At 42.6% G+C, this 15,867-nt stretch overlaps 7 non-coding genes across 7 annotated transcripts; all 7 read left to right on the top strand.

Moving 5' to 3' along the window:
• Positions 1-46: 46 nt before the first annotated feature.
• LOC121275481 lies at positions 47-162 on the top strand. Its single transcript, XR_005942456.1, has one exon. It is a non-coding gene; the product is annotated as a U5 spliceosomal RNA (small nuclear RNA).
• Positions 163-2,334: 2,172 nt separating this feature from the next.
• LOC121275478 lies at positions 2,335-2,450 on the top strand. Its single transcript, XR_005942454.1, has one exon. It is a non-coding gene; the product is annotated as a U5 spliceosomal RNA (small nuclear RNA).
• A 2,172-nt stretch (positions 2,451-4,622) lies between these two features.
• LOC121275458 lies at positions 4,623-4,738 on the top strand. Its single transcript, XR_005942435.1, has one exon. It is a non-coding gene; the product is annotated as a U5 spliceosomal RNA (small nuclear RNA).
• Positions 4,739-6,910: 2,172 nt separating this feature from the next.
• Positions 6,911-7,026, top strand: LOC121275465. The gene has a single exon (XR_005942441.1). It is a non-coding gene; the product is annotated as a U5 spliceosomal RNA (small nuclear RNA).
• A 2,172-nt stretch (positions 7,027-9,198) lies between these two features.
• Positions 9,199-9,314, top strand: LOC121275460. The gene has a single exon (XR_005942437.1). It is a non-coding gene; the product is annotated as a U5 spliceosomal RNA (small nuclear RNA).
• A 2,172-nt stretch (positions 9,315-11,486) lies between these two features.
• LOC121275459 lies at positions 11,487-11,602 on the top strand. The gene has a single exon (XR_005942436.1). It is a non-coding gene; the product is annotated as a U5 spliceosomal RNA (small nuclear RNA).
• Positions 11,603-13,774: 2,172 nt separating this feature from the next.
• Positions 13,775-13,890, top strand: LOC121275474. Its single transcript, XR_005942450.1, has one exon. It is a non-coding gene; the product is annotated as a U5 spliceosomal RNA (small nuclear RNA).
• Positions 13,891-15,867: the final 1,977 nt, after the last annotated feature.

The raw sequence follows: 15,867 nt of genomic DNA, 5'->3' as shown, positions 1-15,867 counted from the left end.
AGAGGGCTCTCGCTTCTCACCAAGGATATTGTACCTGCTGCTTCATAAGCTCCCAATTCTCTTCAGTTTGTACAAATCTTTTGCCTTTTACTAAAGATTTCCATGGAGAGGATGGATTGAGAGTTTTGAAGCAATTTTTGAAACCCTGATCTCAGTCAGGTTTTCTTGCCCAATGTGCAAAAACAGATGCCATTCAAGCTATTTTTTCTGCCTGAGTACTTTTTCTGATTATCAGTAGTTTTCCAGCACATTGCAATGCACAGCATTATTACAGCAGCCATTCCAAGAAAGACAACATGAATCTATGCACTTTCCCAATCCAGATGCTGTCATGACGCTAGGTCTTTTCACTCTTGATGCTTTCTTCCTTCTGTGTTTCGCATTCCCCTCATAGCTGAGCCCTCGCTGACTGTTCTCAACTGTGTCTCCGCGTGCCTTGATAATTCTGCAAGCAAGCTCCTCACATTGAAAACAACACCCAGAGATTGCGTCAGCTACCGGATTGATCAATTGCCTCCACAGGCCCCTTCTCGTCTTCAAAGCACCAGTGTAGTACGACTCCTTGCTTTAGTTTGTAACAACAAACAAATGTATTGCATACTACTGAACAAGCAAGGAAATAACAGAAGTTTAAGACGTACCTTTTCAACGTTCATTCATAACTTTCCTAACTCCATGTTTAAGGGAAACCAGTAAATGTTCTGCAAAGATAAAAGCAAAATACTGCACATACTGGGAATCTGAAGCAAAAACAAAAATAGCTGGAAAACTCAGCAGGTCTGACAGCATCTGTGGAGAGGAAGTCAGAGTTATCGTTTCCAGTCCGTATGAGTCTTCATCAGACCTCCGTCAGAAGTGGTCTGCAAAGCTGCGCTAAACTGATCGTAATCCACTGCCAGATTTTACCGATCTGTTTGGCTTTACTTCAACATCTATGAGTGCTCTCTTCTTGAATGACATGCTTCGTGGCACCCAGGCGCATTATCTTTGAAGGCTCCCAAGCGAAAGTCATTCATTGAAAGGCTTTTGTTTGCAATGTACAAAGTATCCAATCAATTCATAGTTAGCTTCTTATCAGACACGTCAAGATAAAGAGAGACTTGCATTATTTATCACTTCTCAAGGCCTCTGGATGTCCCAAATGTCGTCACAACTAATCACGTGTTTGTGACGTCTAGTCACTTGTGATGTAGGAAATGCGGCAAATAATGCGCACACAACAAACAGCAATGTGGGATAATCACCAGGTAAAATGTTGTCATGAAGTGGATTCTAGACAAAACGTTGCTCACGCTACTGGGGGAGCTCATACCTGAACAGAATAAACAGCACGGTTTCTTTTGAACTGTATACCTTCAGTCCACTCTCCAGAAACCTGACTTGAGACAAGCAACTTGGAAGTTGAAACTTTGTTCGAGCTAAGTGAGGGTGTTATATCTGTCAGTGAAGCTGCTTCTTCAGAACTTTTTCATTATGACTGAATAAATTGGACCAATGCCAAGTCTCACTCAGAGATCCAGGTCACATCTTGCCCCAAATGTTTCGGAGTTCCACATGTGACTACGCATGCCTGCGTTTTAGCTTTTAAATGCAGCTTTTGTGCAAAAGCACAAGCTTGTGCTGTAGCACTCATGCCTCTCACTTGCAGTATTGTAATTTCAAGACAAATCGCAATGTTGGAGTGCAAAAATGCAGTTGACACACAAGTGAATTACTGAGGGTGTGCTGCGCTCTCAGAAGTGCTATGACGTGCATTTTACGTGAATCCGAAGCCACATCTCACTTCTCCTGGAATGGTAAGAGGTCCCCTGGCGCTACTCCAATGAATAACAGGGGGCTCCTCCCTGCTGTCGTGGGCAATATTTAGATCTCGGTCAGCATCAAAAAAGACACACACTATCTCCTCGTTACCGAATTGCTGTCTGGCGTTTGCAAGTTACCTGCACGTTGGCGACATTAGAGCAGTGAACACATTTGAAACGCATTTCTTTGCCTGGAAAGTGCTTTCAGATTCGTGGCAATGATCAAACGGCGCTCTATAAATGTGTCGCTGTTTTAACATATTGAGCCTTGACGAGAGTGCACAAAAAATCAATTACCCCAAAGTGCAATGTTGAACATGAATTTGCATATCGTGCAAGATTTGCAGCTGGCATGAGCGATGCTTGTTGCAGTCAATATTCTGGCATTGTAAAGAAAGATTTCCATGATTTTAGTTCCTTGAAATTGGTGTCTTTTCATATTCTGAGTCTTAAGGAGAACTGTTAGTTTGTCACCATGGCTTTAGGAGAGGGCACTCGCTTCTCACCAAGGATATTGTACCTGCTGTTTCATAAGCTCCCAATTCTCTTCAGTTTGTACAAATCTTTCGCCTTTTACTAAAGATTTCTGTGGAGAGAATGGATTGAGAGTTTTGAAGCAATTTTTGAAACCCTGATCTCAGTCAGGTTTTCTTGCCCAATGTGCAAAAACAGATGCCATTCAAGCTATTTTTTCTGCCTGAGTACTTTTTCTGATTATCAGTAGTTTTCCAGCACATTGCAATGCACAGCATTATTACAGCAGCCTTTCCAAGAAAGACACCATGAATCTATGCACTTTCCCAATCCAGATGCTGTTATGACGCTAGGTCTTTTCACTCTTGATGCTTTCTTCCTTCTGTGTTTCGCATTCCCCTCATAGCTGAGCCCTCGCTGACTGTTCTCAACTGTGTCTCCGCGTGCCTTGATAATTCTGCAAGCAAGCTCCTCACATTGAAAACAACACCCAGAGATTGCGTCAGCTACCGGATTGATCAATTGCCTCCACAGGCCCCTTCTCGTCTTCAAAGCACCAGTATAGTACGACTCCTTGCTTTAGTTTGTAACAACAAACAAATGTATTGCATACTACTGAACAAGCAAGGAAATAACAGAAGTTTAAGACGTACCTTTTCAACGTTCATTCATAACTTTCCTAACTCCATGTTTAAGGGAAACCAGTAAATGTTCTGCAAAGATAAAAGCAAAATACTGCACATACTGGGAATCTGAAGCAAAAACAAAAATAGCTGGAAAACTCTGCAGGTCTGACAGCATCTGTGGAGAGGAAGTCAGAGTTATCGTTTCCAGTCCGTATGAGTCTTCATCAGACCTCCGTCAGAAGTGGTCTGCAAAGCTGCGCTAAACTGATCGTAATCCACTGCCAGATTTTACCGATCTGTTTGGCTTTACTTCAACATCTATGAGTGCTCTCTTCTTGAATGACATGCTTCGTGGCACCCAGGCGCATTATCTTTGAAGGCTCCCAAGCGAAAGTCATTCATTGAAAGGCTTTTGTTTGCAATGTACAAAGTATCCAATCAATTCATAGTTAGCTTCTTATCAGACACGTCAAGATAAAGAGAGACTTGCATTATTTATCACTTCTCAAGGCCTCTGGATGTCACAAATGTCGTCACAACTAATCACGTGTTTGTGACGTCTAGTCACTTGTGATGTAGGAAATGCGGCAAATAATGCGCACACAACAAACAGCAATGTGGGATAATCACCAGGTAAAATGTTGTCATGAAGTGGATTCTAGACAAAACGTTGCTCACGCTACTGGGGGAGCTCATACCTGAACAGAATAAACAGCACGGTTTCTTTTGAACTGTATACCTTCAGTCCACTCTCCAGAAACCTGACTTGAGACAAGCAACTTGGAAGTTGAAACTTTGTTCGAGCTAAGTGAGGGTGTTATATCTGTCAGTGAAGCTGCTTCTTCAGAACTTTTTCATTATGACTGAATAAATTGGACCAATGCCAAGTCTCACTCAGAGATCCAGGTCACATCTTGCCCCAAATGTTTCGGAGTTCCACATGTGACTACGCATGCCTGCGTTTTAGCTTTTAAATGCAGCTTTTGTGCAAAAGCACAAGCTTGTGCTGTAGCACTCATGCCTCTCACTTGCAGTATTGTAATTTCAAGACAAATCGCAATGTTGGAGTGCAAAAATGCAGTTGACACACAAGTGAATTACTGAGGGTGTGCTGCGCTCTCAGAAGTGCTATGACGTGCATTTTACGTGAATCCGAAGCCACATCTCACTTCTCCTGGAATGGTAAGAGGTCCCCTGGCGCTATTCCAATGAATAACAGGGGGCTCCTCCCTGCTGTCGTGGGCAATATTTAGATCTCGGTCAGCATCAAAAAAGACACACACTATCTCCTCGTTACCGAATTGCTGTCTGGCGTTTGCAAGTTACCTGCACGTTGGCGACATTAGAGCAGTGAACACATTTGAAACGCATTTCTTTGCCTGGAAAGTGCTTTCAGATTCGTGGCAATGATCAAACGGCGCTCTATAAATGTGTCGCTGTTTTAACATATTGAGCCTTGACGAGAGTGCACAAAAAATCAATTACCCCAAAGTGCAATGTTGAACATGAATTTGCATATCGTGCAAGATTTGCAGCTGGCATGAGCGATGCTTGTTGCAGTCAATATTCTGGCATTGTAAAGAAAGATTTCCATGATTTTAGTTCCTTGAAATTGGTGTCTTTTCATATTCTGAGTCTTAAGGAGAACTGTTAGTTTGTCACCATGGCTTTAGGAGAGGGCTCTCGCTTCTCACCAAGGATATTGTACCTGCTGCTTCATAAGCTCCCAATTCTCTTCAGTTTGTACAAATCTTTCGCCTTTTACTAAAGATTTCCGTGGAGAGAATGGATTGAGAGTTTTGAAGCAATTTTTGAATGCCTGATCTCAGTCAGGTTTTCTTGCCCAATGTGCAAAAACAGATGCCATTCAAGCTATTTTTTCTGCCTGAGTACTTTTTCTGATTATCAGTAGTTTTCCAGCACATTGCAATGCACAGCATTATTACAGCAGCCTTTCCAAGAAAGACACCATGAATCTATGCACTTTCCCAATCCAGATGCTGTCATGACGCTAGGTCTTTTCACTCTTGATGCTTTCTTCCTTCTGTGTTTCGCATTCCCCTCATAGCTGAGCCCTCGCTGACTGTTCTCAACTGTGTCTCCGCGTGCCTTGATAATTCTGCAAGCAAGCTCCTCACATTGAAAACAACACCCAGAGATTGCGTCAGCTACCGGATTGATCAATTGCCTCCACAGGCCCCTTCTCGTCTTCAAAGCACCAGTATAGTACGACTCCTTGCTTTAGTTTGTAACAACAAACAAATGTATTGCATACTACTGAACAAGCAAGGAAATAACAGAAGTTTAAGACGTACCTTTTCAACGTTCATTCATAACTTTCCTAACTCCATGTTTAAGGGAAACCAGTAAATGTTCTGCAAAGATAAAAGCAAAATACTGCACATACTGGGAATCTGAAGCAAAAACAAAAATAGCTGGAAAACTCTGCAGGTCTGACAGCATCTGTGGAGAGGAAGTCAGAGTTATCGTTTCCAGTCCGTATGAGTCTTCATCAGACCTCCGTCAGAAGTGGTCTGCAAAGCTGCGCTAAACTGATCGTAATCCACTGCCAGATTTTACCGATCTGTTTGGCTTTACTTCAACATCTATGAGTGCTCTCTTCTTGAGTGACATGCTTCGTGGCACCCAGGCGCATTATCTTTGAAGGCTCCCAAGCGAAAGTCATTCATTGAAAGGCTTTTGTTTGCAATGTACAAAGTATCCAATCAATTCATAGTTAGCTTCTTATCAGACACGTCAAGATAAAGAGAGACTTGCATTATTTATCACTTCTCAAGGCCTCTGGATGTCCCAAATGTCGTCACAACTAATCACGTGTTTGTGACGTCTAGTCACTTGTGATGTAGGAAATGCGGCAAATAATGCGCACACAACAAACAGCAATGTGGGATAATCACCAGGTAAAATGTTGTCATGAAGTGGATTCTAGACAAAACGTTGCTCATGCTACTGGGGGAGCTCATATCTGAACAGAATAACCAGCACGGTTTCTTTTGAACTGTATACCTTCAGTCCACTCTCCAGAAACCTGACTTGAGACAAGCAACTTGGAAGTTGAAACTTTGTTCGAGCTAAGTGAGGGTGTTATATCTGTCAGTGAAGCTGCTTCTTCAGAACTTTTTCATTATGACTGAATAAATTGGACCAATGCCAAGTCTCACTCAGAGATCCAGGTCACATCTTGCCCCAAATGTTTCGGAGTTCCACATGTGACTACGCATGCCTGCGTTTTAGCTTTTAAATGCAGCTTTTGTGCAAAAGCACAAGCTTGTGCTGTAGCACTCATGCCTCTCACTTGCAGTATTGTAATTTCAAGACAAATCGCAATGTTGGAGTGCAAAAATGCAGTTGACACACAAGTGAATTACTGAGGGTGTGCTGCGCTCTCAGAAGTGCTATGACGTGCATTTTACGTGAATCCGAAGCCACATCTCACTTCTCCTGGAATGGTAAGAGGTCCCCTGGCGCTATTCCAATGAATAACAGGGGGCTCCTCCCTGCTGTCGTGGGCAATATTTAGATCTCGGTCAGCATCAAAAAAGACACATACTATCTCCTCGTTACCGAATTGCTGTCTGGCGTTTGCAAGTTACCTGCACGTTGGCGACATTAGAGCAGTGAACACATTTGAAACGCATTTCTTTGCCTGGAAAGTGCTTTCAGATTCGTGGCAATGATCAAACGGCGCTCTATAAATGTGTCGCTGTTTTAACATATTGAGCCTTGACGAGAGTGCACAAAAAATCAATTACCCCAAAGTGCAATGTTGAACATGAATTTGCATATCGTGCAAGATTTGCAGCTGGCATGAGCGATGCTTGTTGCAGTCAATATTCTGGCATTGTAAAGAAAGATTTCCATGATTTTAGTTCCTTGAAATTGGTGTCTTTTCATATTCTGAGTCTTAAGGAGAACTGTTAGTTTGTCACCATGGCTTTAGGAGAGGGCACTCGCTTCTCACCAAGGATATTGTACCTGCTGCTTCATAAGCTCCCATTTCTCTTCAGTTTGTACAAATCTTTCGCCTTTTACTAAAGATTTCCGTGGAGAGAATGGATTGAGAGTTTTGAAGCAATTTTTGAAACCCTGATCTCAGTCAGGTTTTCTTGCCCAATGTGCAAAAACAGATGCCATTCAAGCTATTTTTTCTGCCTGAGTACTTTTTCTGATTATCAGTAGTTTTCCAGCACATTGCAATGCACAGCATTATTACAGCAGCCTTTCCAAGAAAGACACCATGAATCTATGCACTTTCCCAATCCAGATGCTGTCATGACGCTAGGTCTTTTCACTCTTGATGCTTTCTTCCTTCTGTGTTTCGCATTCCCCTCATAGCTGAGCCCTCGCTGACTGTTCTCAACTGTGTCTCCGCGTGCCTTGATAATTCTGCAAGCAAGCTCCTCACATTGAAAACAACACCCAGAGATTGCGTCAGCTACCGGATTGATCAATTGCCTCCACAGGCCCCTTCTCGTCTTCAAAGCACCAGTGTAGTACGACTCCTTGCTTTAGTTTGTAACAACAAACAAATGTATTGCATACTACTGAACAAGCAAGGAAATAACAGAAGTTTAAGACGTACCTTTTCAACGTTCATTCATAACTTTCCTAACTCCATGTTTAAGGGAAACCAGTAAATGTTCTGCAAAGATAAAAGCAAAATACTGCACATACTGGGAATCTGAAGCAAAAACAAAAATAGCTGGAAAACTCTGCAGGTCTGACAGCATCTGTGGAGAGGAAGTCAGAGTTATCGTTTCCAGTCCGTATGAGTCTTCATCAGACCTCCGTCAGAAGTGGTCTGCAAAGCTGCGCTAAACTGATCGTAATCCACTGCCAGATTTTACCGATCTGTTTGGCTTTACTTCAACATCTATGAGTGCTCTCTTCTTGAATGACATGCTTCGTGGCACCCAGGCGCATTATCTTTGAAGGCTCCCAAGCGAAAGTCATTCATTGAAAGGCTTTTGTTTGCAATGTACAAAGTATCCAATCAATTCATAGTTAGCTTCTTATCAGACACGTCAAGATAAAGAGAGACTTGCATTATTTATCACTTCTCAAGGCCTCTGGATGTCCCAAATGTCGTCACAACTAATCACGTGTTTGTGACGTCTAGTCACTTGTGATGTAGGAAATGCGGCAAATAATGCGCACACAACAAACAGCAATGTGGGATAATCACCAGGTAAAATGTTGTCATGAAGTGGATTCTAGACAAAACGTTGCTCACGCTACTGGGGGAGCTCATACCTGAACAGAATAAACAGCACGGTTTCTTTTGAACTGTATACCTTCAGTCCACTCTCCAGAAACCTGACTTGAGACAAGCAACTTGGAAGTTGAAACTTTGCTCGAGCTAAGTGAGGGTGTCCTATCTGTCAGTGAAGCTGCTTCTTCAGAACTTTTTCATTATGACTGAATAAATTGGACCAATGCCAAGTCTCACTCAGAGATCCAGGTCACATCTTGCCCCAAATGTTTCGGAGTTCCACATGTGACTACGCATGCCTGCGTTTTAGCTTTTAAATGCAGCTTTTGTGCAAAAGCACAAGCTTGTGCTGTAGCACTCATGCCTCTCACTTGCAGTATTGTAATTTCAAGACAAATCGCAATGTTGGAGTGCAAAAATGCAGTTGACACACAAGTGAATTACTGAGGGTGTGCTGCGCTCTCAGAAGTGCTATGACGTGCATTTTACGTGAATCCGAAGCCACATCTCACTTCTCCTGGAATGGTAAGAGGACCCCTGGCGCTATTCCAATGAATAACAGGGGGCTCCTCCCTGCTGTCGTGGGCAATATTTAGATCTCGGTCAGCATCAAAAAAGACACACACTATCTCCTCGTTACCGAATTGCTGTCTGGCGTTTGCAAGTTACCTGCACGTTGGCGACATTAGAGCAGTGAACACATTTGAAACGCATTTCTTTGCCTGGAAAGTGCTTTCAGATTCGTGGCAATGATCAAACGGCGCTCTATAAATGTGTCGCTGTTTTAACATATTGAGCCTTGACGAGAGTGCACAAAAAATCAATTACCCCAAAGTGCAATGTTGAACATGAATTTGCATATCGTGCAAGATTTGCAGCTGGCATGAGCGATGCTTGTTGCAGTCAATATTCTGGCATTGTAAAGAAAGATTTCCATGATTTTAGTTCCTTGAAATTGGTGTCTTTTCATATTCTGAGTCTTAAGGAGAACTGTTAGTTTGTCACCATGGCTTTAGGAGAGGGCTCTCGCTTCTCACCAAGGATATTGTACCTGCTGCTTCATAAGCTCCCAATTCTCTTCAGTTTGTACAAATCTTTCGCCTTTTACTAAAGATTTCCGTGGAGAGAATGGATTGAGAGTTTTGAAGCAATTTTTGAAACCCTGATCTCAGTCAGGTTTTCTTGCCCAATGTGCAAAAACAGATGCCATTCAAGCTATTTTTTCTGCCTGAGTACTTTTTCTGATTATCAGTAGTTTTCCAGCACATTGCAATGCACAGCATTATTACAGCAGCCTTTCCAAGAAAGACACCATGAATCTATGCACTTTCCCAATCCAGATGCTGTCATGACGCTAGGTCTTTTCACTCTTGATGCTTTCTTCCTTCTGTGTTTCGCATTCCCCTCATAGCTGAGCCCTCGCTGACTGTTCTCAACTGTGTCTCCGCGTGCCTTGATAATTCTGCAAGCAAGCTCCTCACATTGAAAACAACACCCAGAGATTGCGTCAGCTACCGGATTGATCAATTGCCTCCACAGGCCCCTTCTCGTCTTCAAAGCACCAGTATAGTACGACTCCTTGCTTTAGTTTGTAACAACAAACAAATGTATTGCATACTACTGAACAAGCAAGGAAATAACAGAAGTTTAAGACGTACCTTTTCAACGTTCATTCATAACTTTCCTAACTCCATGTTTAAGGGAAACCAGTAAATGTTCTGCAAAGATAAAAGCAAAATACTGCACATACTGGGAATCTGAAGCAAAAACAAAAATAGCTGGAAAACTCTGCAGGTCTGACAGCATCTGTGGAGAGGAAGTCAGAGTTATCGTTTCCAGTCCGTATGAGTCTTCATCAGACCTCCGTCAGAAGTGGTCTGCAAAGCTGCGCTAAACTGATCGTAATCCACTGCCAGATTTTACCGATCTGTTTGGCTTTACTTCAACATCTATGAGTGCTCTCTTCTTGAGTGACATGCTTCGTGGCACCCAGGCGCATTATCTTTGAAGGCACCCAAGCGAAAGTCATTCATTGAAAGGCTTTTGTTTGCAATGTACAAAGTATCCAATCAATTCATAGTTAGCTTCTTATCAGACACGTCAAGATAAAGAGAGACTTGCATTATTTATCACTTCTCAAGGCCTCTGGATGTCCCAAATGTCGTCACAACTAATCACGTGTTTGTGACGTCTAGTCACTTGTGATGTAGGAAATGCGGCAAATAATGCGCACACAACAAACAGCAATGTGGGATAATCACCAGGTAAAATGTTGTCATGAAGTGGATTCTAGACAAAACGTTGCTCACGCTACTGGGGGAGCTCATATCTGAACAGAATAACCAGCACGGTTTCTTTTGAACTGTATACCTTCAGTCCACTCTCCAGAAACCTGACTTGAGACAAGCAACTTGGAAGTTGAAACTTTGTTCGAGCTAAGTGAGGGTGTTATATCTGTCAGTGAAGCTGCTTCTTCAGAACTTTTTCATTATGACTGAATAAATTGGACCAATGCCAAGTCTCACTCAGAGATCCAGGTCACATCTTGCCCCAAATGTTTCGGAGTTCCACATGTGACTACGCATGCCTGCGTTTTAGCTTTTAAATGCAGCTTTTGTGCAAAAGCACAAGCTTGTGCTGTAGCACTCATGCCTCTCACTTGCAGTATTGTAATTTCAAGACAAATCGCAATGTTGGAGTGCAAAAATGCAGTTGACACACAAGTGAATTACTGAGGGTGTGCTGCGCTCTCAGAAGTGCTATGACGTGCATTTTACGTGAATCCGAAGCCACATCTCACTTCTCCTGGAATGGTAAGAGGTCCCCTGGCGCTATTCCAATGAATAACAGGGGGCTCCTCCCTGCTGTCGTGGGCAATATTTAGATCTCGGTCAGCATCAAAAAAGACACACACTATCTCCTCGTTACCGAATTGCTGTCTGGCGTTTGCAAGTTACCTGCACGTTGGCGACATTAGAGCAGTGAACACATTTGAAACGCATTTCTTTGCCTGGAAAGTGCTTTCAGATTCGTGGCAATGATCAAACGGCGCTCTATAAATGTGTCGCTGTTTTAACATATTGAGCCTTGACGAGAGTGCACAAAAAATCAATTACCCCAAAGTGCAATGTTGAACATGAATTTGCATATCGTGCAAGATTTGCAGCTGGCATGAGCGATGCTTGTTGCAGTCAATATTCTGGCATTGTAAAGAAAGATTTCCATGATTTTAGTTCCTTGAAATTGGTGTCTTTTCATATTCTGAGTCTTTAGGAGAACTGTTAGTTTGTCACCATGGCTTTAGGAGAGGGCTCTCGCTTCTCACCAAGGATATTGTACCTGCTGCTTCATAAGCTCCCAATTCTCTTCAGTTTGTACAAATCTTTTGCCTTTTACTAAAGATTTCCGTGGAGAGAATGGATTGTGAGTTTTGAAACAATTTTTGAAACCCTGATCTCAGTCAGGTTTTCTTGTCCAATGTGCAAAAACAGATACCATTCAAGCTATTTTTTCTGCCTGAATACTTTTTCTGATTATCAGTAGTTTTCCAGCACATTGCAATGCACAGCATTATTACAGCAGCCTTTCCAAGAAAGACACCATGAATCTATGCACTTTCCCAATCCAGATGCTGTCATGACGCTAGGTCTTTTCACTCTTGATGCTTTCTTCCTTCTGTGTTTCGCATTCCCCTCATAGCTGAGCCCTCGCTGACTGTTCTCAACTGTGTCTCCGCGTGCCTTGATAATTCTGCAAGCAAGCTCCTCACATTGAAAACAACACCCAGAGATTGCGTCAGCTACCGGATTGATCAATTGCCTCCACAGGCCCCTTCTCATCTTCAAAGCACCAGTACAGTACGACTCCTTGCTTTAGTTTGTAACAACAAACAAATGTATTGCATACTACTGAACAAGCAAGGAAATAACAGAAGTTTAAGACGTACCTTTTCAACGTTCATTCATAACTTTCCTAACTCCATGTTTAAGGGAAACCAGTAAATGTTCTGCAAAGATAAAAGCAAAATACTGCACATACTGGGAATCTGAAGCAAAAACAAAAATAGCTGGAAAACTCAGCAGGTCTGACAGCATCTGTGGAGAGGAAGTCAGAGTTATCGTTTCCAGTCCGTATGAGTCTTCATCAGACCTCCGTCAGAAGTGGTCTGCAAAGCTGCGCTAAACTGATCGTAATCCACTGCCAGATTTTACCGATCTGTTTGGCTTTACTTCAACATCTATGACTGCTCTCTTCTTGAATGACATGCTTCGTGGCACCCAGGCGCATTATCTTTGAAGGCTCCCAAGCGAAAGTCATTCATTGAAAGGCTTTTGTTTGCAATGTACAAAGTATCCAATCAATTCATAGTTAGCTTCTTATCAGACACGTCAAGATAAAGAGAGACTTGCATTATTTATCACTTCTCAAGGCCTCTGGATGTCCCAAATGTCGTCACAACTAATCACGTGTTTGTGACGTCTAGTCACTTGTGATGTAGGAAATGCGGCAAATAATGCGCACACAACAAACAGCAATGTGGGATAATCACCAGGTAAAATGTTGTCATGAAGTGGATTCTAGACAAAACGTTGCTCACGCTACTGGGGGAGCTCATACCTGAACAGAATAAACAGCACGGTTTCTTTTGAACTGTATACCTTCAGTCCACTCTCCAGAAACCTGACTTGAGACAAGCAACTTGGAAGTTGAAACTTTGTTCGAGCTAAGTGAGGGTGTTATATCTGTCAGTGAAGCTGCTTCTTCAGAACTTTTTCATTATGACTGAATAAATTGGACCAATGCCAAGTCTCACTCAGAGATCCAGGTCACATCTTGCCCCAAATGTTTCGGAGTTCCACATGTGACTACGCATGCCTGCGTTTTAGCTTTTAAATGCAGCTTTTGTGCAAAAGCACAAGCTTGTGCTGTAGCACTCATGCCTCTCACTTGCAGTAGTGCAATTTCAAGCCAAATCGCAAAGTTGGAGTGCAAAAATGCAGTTGACACACAAGTGAATTACTGAGGGTGTGCTGCGCTCTCAGAAGTGCTATGACGTGCATTTTACGTGAATCCGAAGCCACATCTCACTTCTCCTGGAATGGTAAGAGGTCCCCTGGCGCTATTCCAATGAATAACAGGGGGCTCCTCCCTGCTGTCGTGGGCAATATTTAGATCTCGGTCAGCATCAAAAAAGACACACACTATCTCCTCGTTACCAAATTGCTGTCTGGCGTTTGCAAGTTACCTGCACGTTGGCGACATTAGAGCAGTGAACACATTTGAAACGCATTTCTTTGCCTGGAAAGTGCTTTCAGATTCGTGGCAATGATCAAACGGCGCTCTATAAATGTGTCGCTGTTTTAACATATTGAGCCTTGACGAGAGTGCACAAAAAATCAATTACCCCAAAGTGCAATGTTGAACATGAATTTGCATATCGTGCAAGATTTGCAGCTGGCATGAGCGATGCTTGTTGCAGTCAATATTCTGGCATTGTAAAGAAAGATTTCCATGATTTTAGTTCCTTGAAATTGGTGTCTTTTCATATTCTGAGTCTTTAGGAGAACTGTTAGTTTGTCACCATGGCTTTAGGAGAGGGCTCTCGCTTCTCACCAAGGATATTGTACCTGCTGCTTCATAAGCTCCCAATTCTCTTCAGTTCGTACAAATCTTTCGCCTTTTACTGAAGATTTCCGTGGAGAGAATGGATTGTGAGTTTTGAAGCAATTTTTGAATGCCTGACCTCAGTCAGGTTTTCTTTTCCAATGTGCAAAAACAGATGCCATTCAAGCTATTTTTTCTGCCTGAGTACTTTTTCTGATTATCAGTAGTTTTCCAGCACATTGCAATGCACAGCATTATTACAGCAGCCTTTCCAAGAAAGACACCATGAATCTATGCACTTTCCCAATCCAGATGCTGTCATGACGCTAGGTCTTTTCACTCTTGATGCTTTCTTCCTTCTGTGTTTCGCATTCCCCTCATAGCTGAGCCCTCGCTGACTGTTCTCAACTGTGTCTCCGCGTGCCTTGATAATTCTGCAAGCAAGCTCCTCACATTGAAAACAACACCCAGAGATTGCGTCAGCTACCGGATTGATCAATTGCCTCCACAGGCCCCTTCTCGTCTTCAAAGCACCAGTATAGTACGACTCCTTGCTTTAGTTTGTAACAACAAACAAATGTATTGCATACTACTGAACAAGCAAGGAAATAACAGTAGTTTAAGACGTACCTTTTCAACGTTCATTCATAACTTTCCTAACTCCATGTTTAAGGGAAACCAGTAAATGTTCTGCAAAGATAAAAGCAAAATACTGCACATACTGGGAATCTGAAGCAAAAACAAAAATAGCTGGAAAACTCAGCAGGTCTGACAGCATCTGTGGAGAGGAAGTCAGAGTTATCGTTTCCAGTCCGTATGAGTCTTCATCAGACCTCCATCAGCAGTGGTCTGCAAAGCTGAGATAAACTGAGCGCAATCCACTGCCAGATTTTACCGATCTGTTTGGCTTTACTTCAACATCTATGAGTGCTCTCTTCTTGAATGACATGCTTCGTGGCACCCAGGCGCATTATCTTTGAAGGCTTCCAAGCGAAAGTCATTCATTGAAAGGCTTTTGTTTGCAATGTACAAAGTATCCAATCAATTCATAGTTAGCTTCTTATCAGACACGTCAAGATAAAGAGAGACTTGCATTATTTATCACTTCTCAAGGCCTCTGGATGTCCCAAATGTCGTCACAGCTAATCACGTACTTGTGACGTCTAATCACTTGTGATGTAGGAAATGCGGCAAATAATGTGCACACAACAAACAGCAATGTGGGATAATCACCAGGTAAAATGTTGTCATGAAGTGGATTCTAGACAAAACGTTGCTCACGCTACTGGGGGAGCTCATATCTGAACAGAATAAACAGCACGGTTTCTTTTGAACTGTATACCTACAGTCCACTCTCCAGAAACCTGACTTGAGACAAGCAACTTGGAAGTTGAAACTTTGTTCGAGCTAAGTGAGGGTGTTATATCTGTCAGTGAAGCTGCTTCTTCAGAACTTTTTCATTATGACTGAATAAATTGGACCAATGCCAAGTCTCACTCAGAGATCCAGGTCACATCTTGCCCCAAATGTTTCGGAGTTCCACATGTGACTACGCATGCCTGCGTTTTAGCTTTTAAATGCAGCTTTTGTGCAAAAGCACAAGCTTGTGCTGTAGCACTCATGCCTCTCACTTGCAGTATTGTAATTTCAAGCCAAATCGCAAGGTTGGAGTGCAAAAATGCAGTTGACACACAAGTGAATTACTGAGGGTGTGCTGCGCTCTCAGAAGTGCTATGACGTGCATTTTACGTGAATCCGAAGCTACATCTCACTTCTCCTGGGATGGTAAGAGGTCCCCTGGCGCTATTCCAATGAATAACAGGGGGCTCCTCCCTGCTGTCGTGGGCAATATTTAGATCTCGGTCAGCATCAAAAAAGACACACACTATCTCCTCGTTACCAAATTGCTGTCTGGCGTTTGCAAGTTACCTGCACGTTGGCGACATTAGAGCAGTGAACACATTTGAAACGCATTTCTTTGCCTGGAAAGTGCTTTCAGATTCGTGGCAATGATCAAACGGCGCTCTATAAATGTGTCACTGTTTTAACATATTGAGCCTTGACGAGAGTGCACAAAAATTCAATTACCCCAAAGTGCAATGTTGAACATGAATTTGCATATCGTGCA

The sequence above is a fragment of the Carcharodon carcharias genome, chromosome 2, assembly GCF_017639515.1.
Source record: "Carcharodon carcharias isolate sCarCar2 chromosome 2, sCarCar2.pri, whole genome shotgun sequence".
Lineage (NCBI taxonomy): Eukaryota > Metazoa > Chordata > Chondrichthyes > Lamniformes > Lamnidae > Carcharodon > Carcharodon carcharias.
This window is presented reverse-complemented; position numbering and strand designations above follow the sequence as displayed.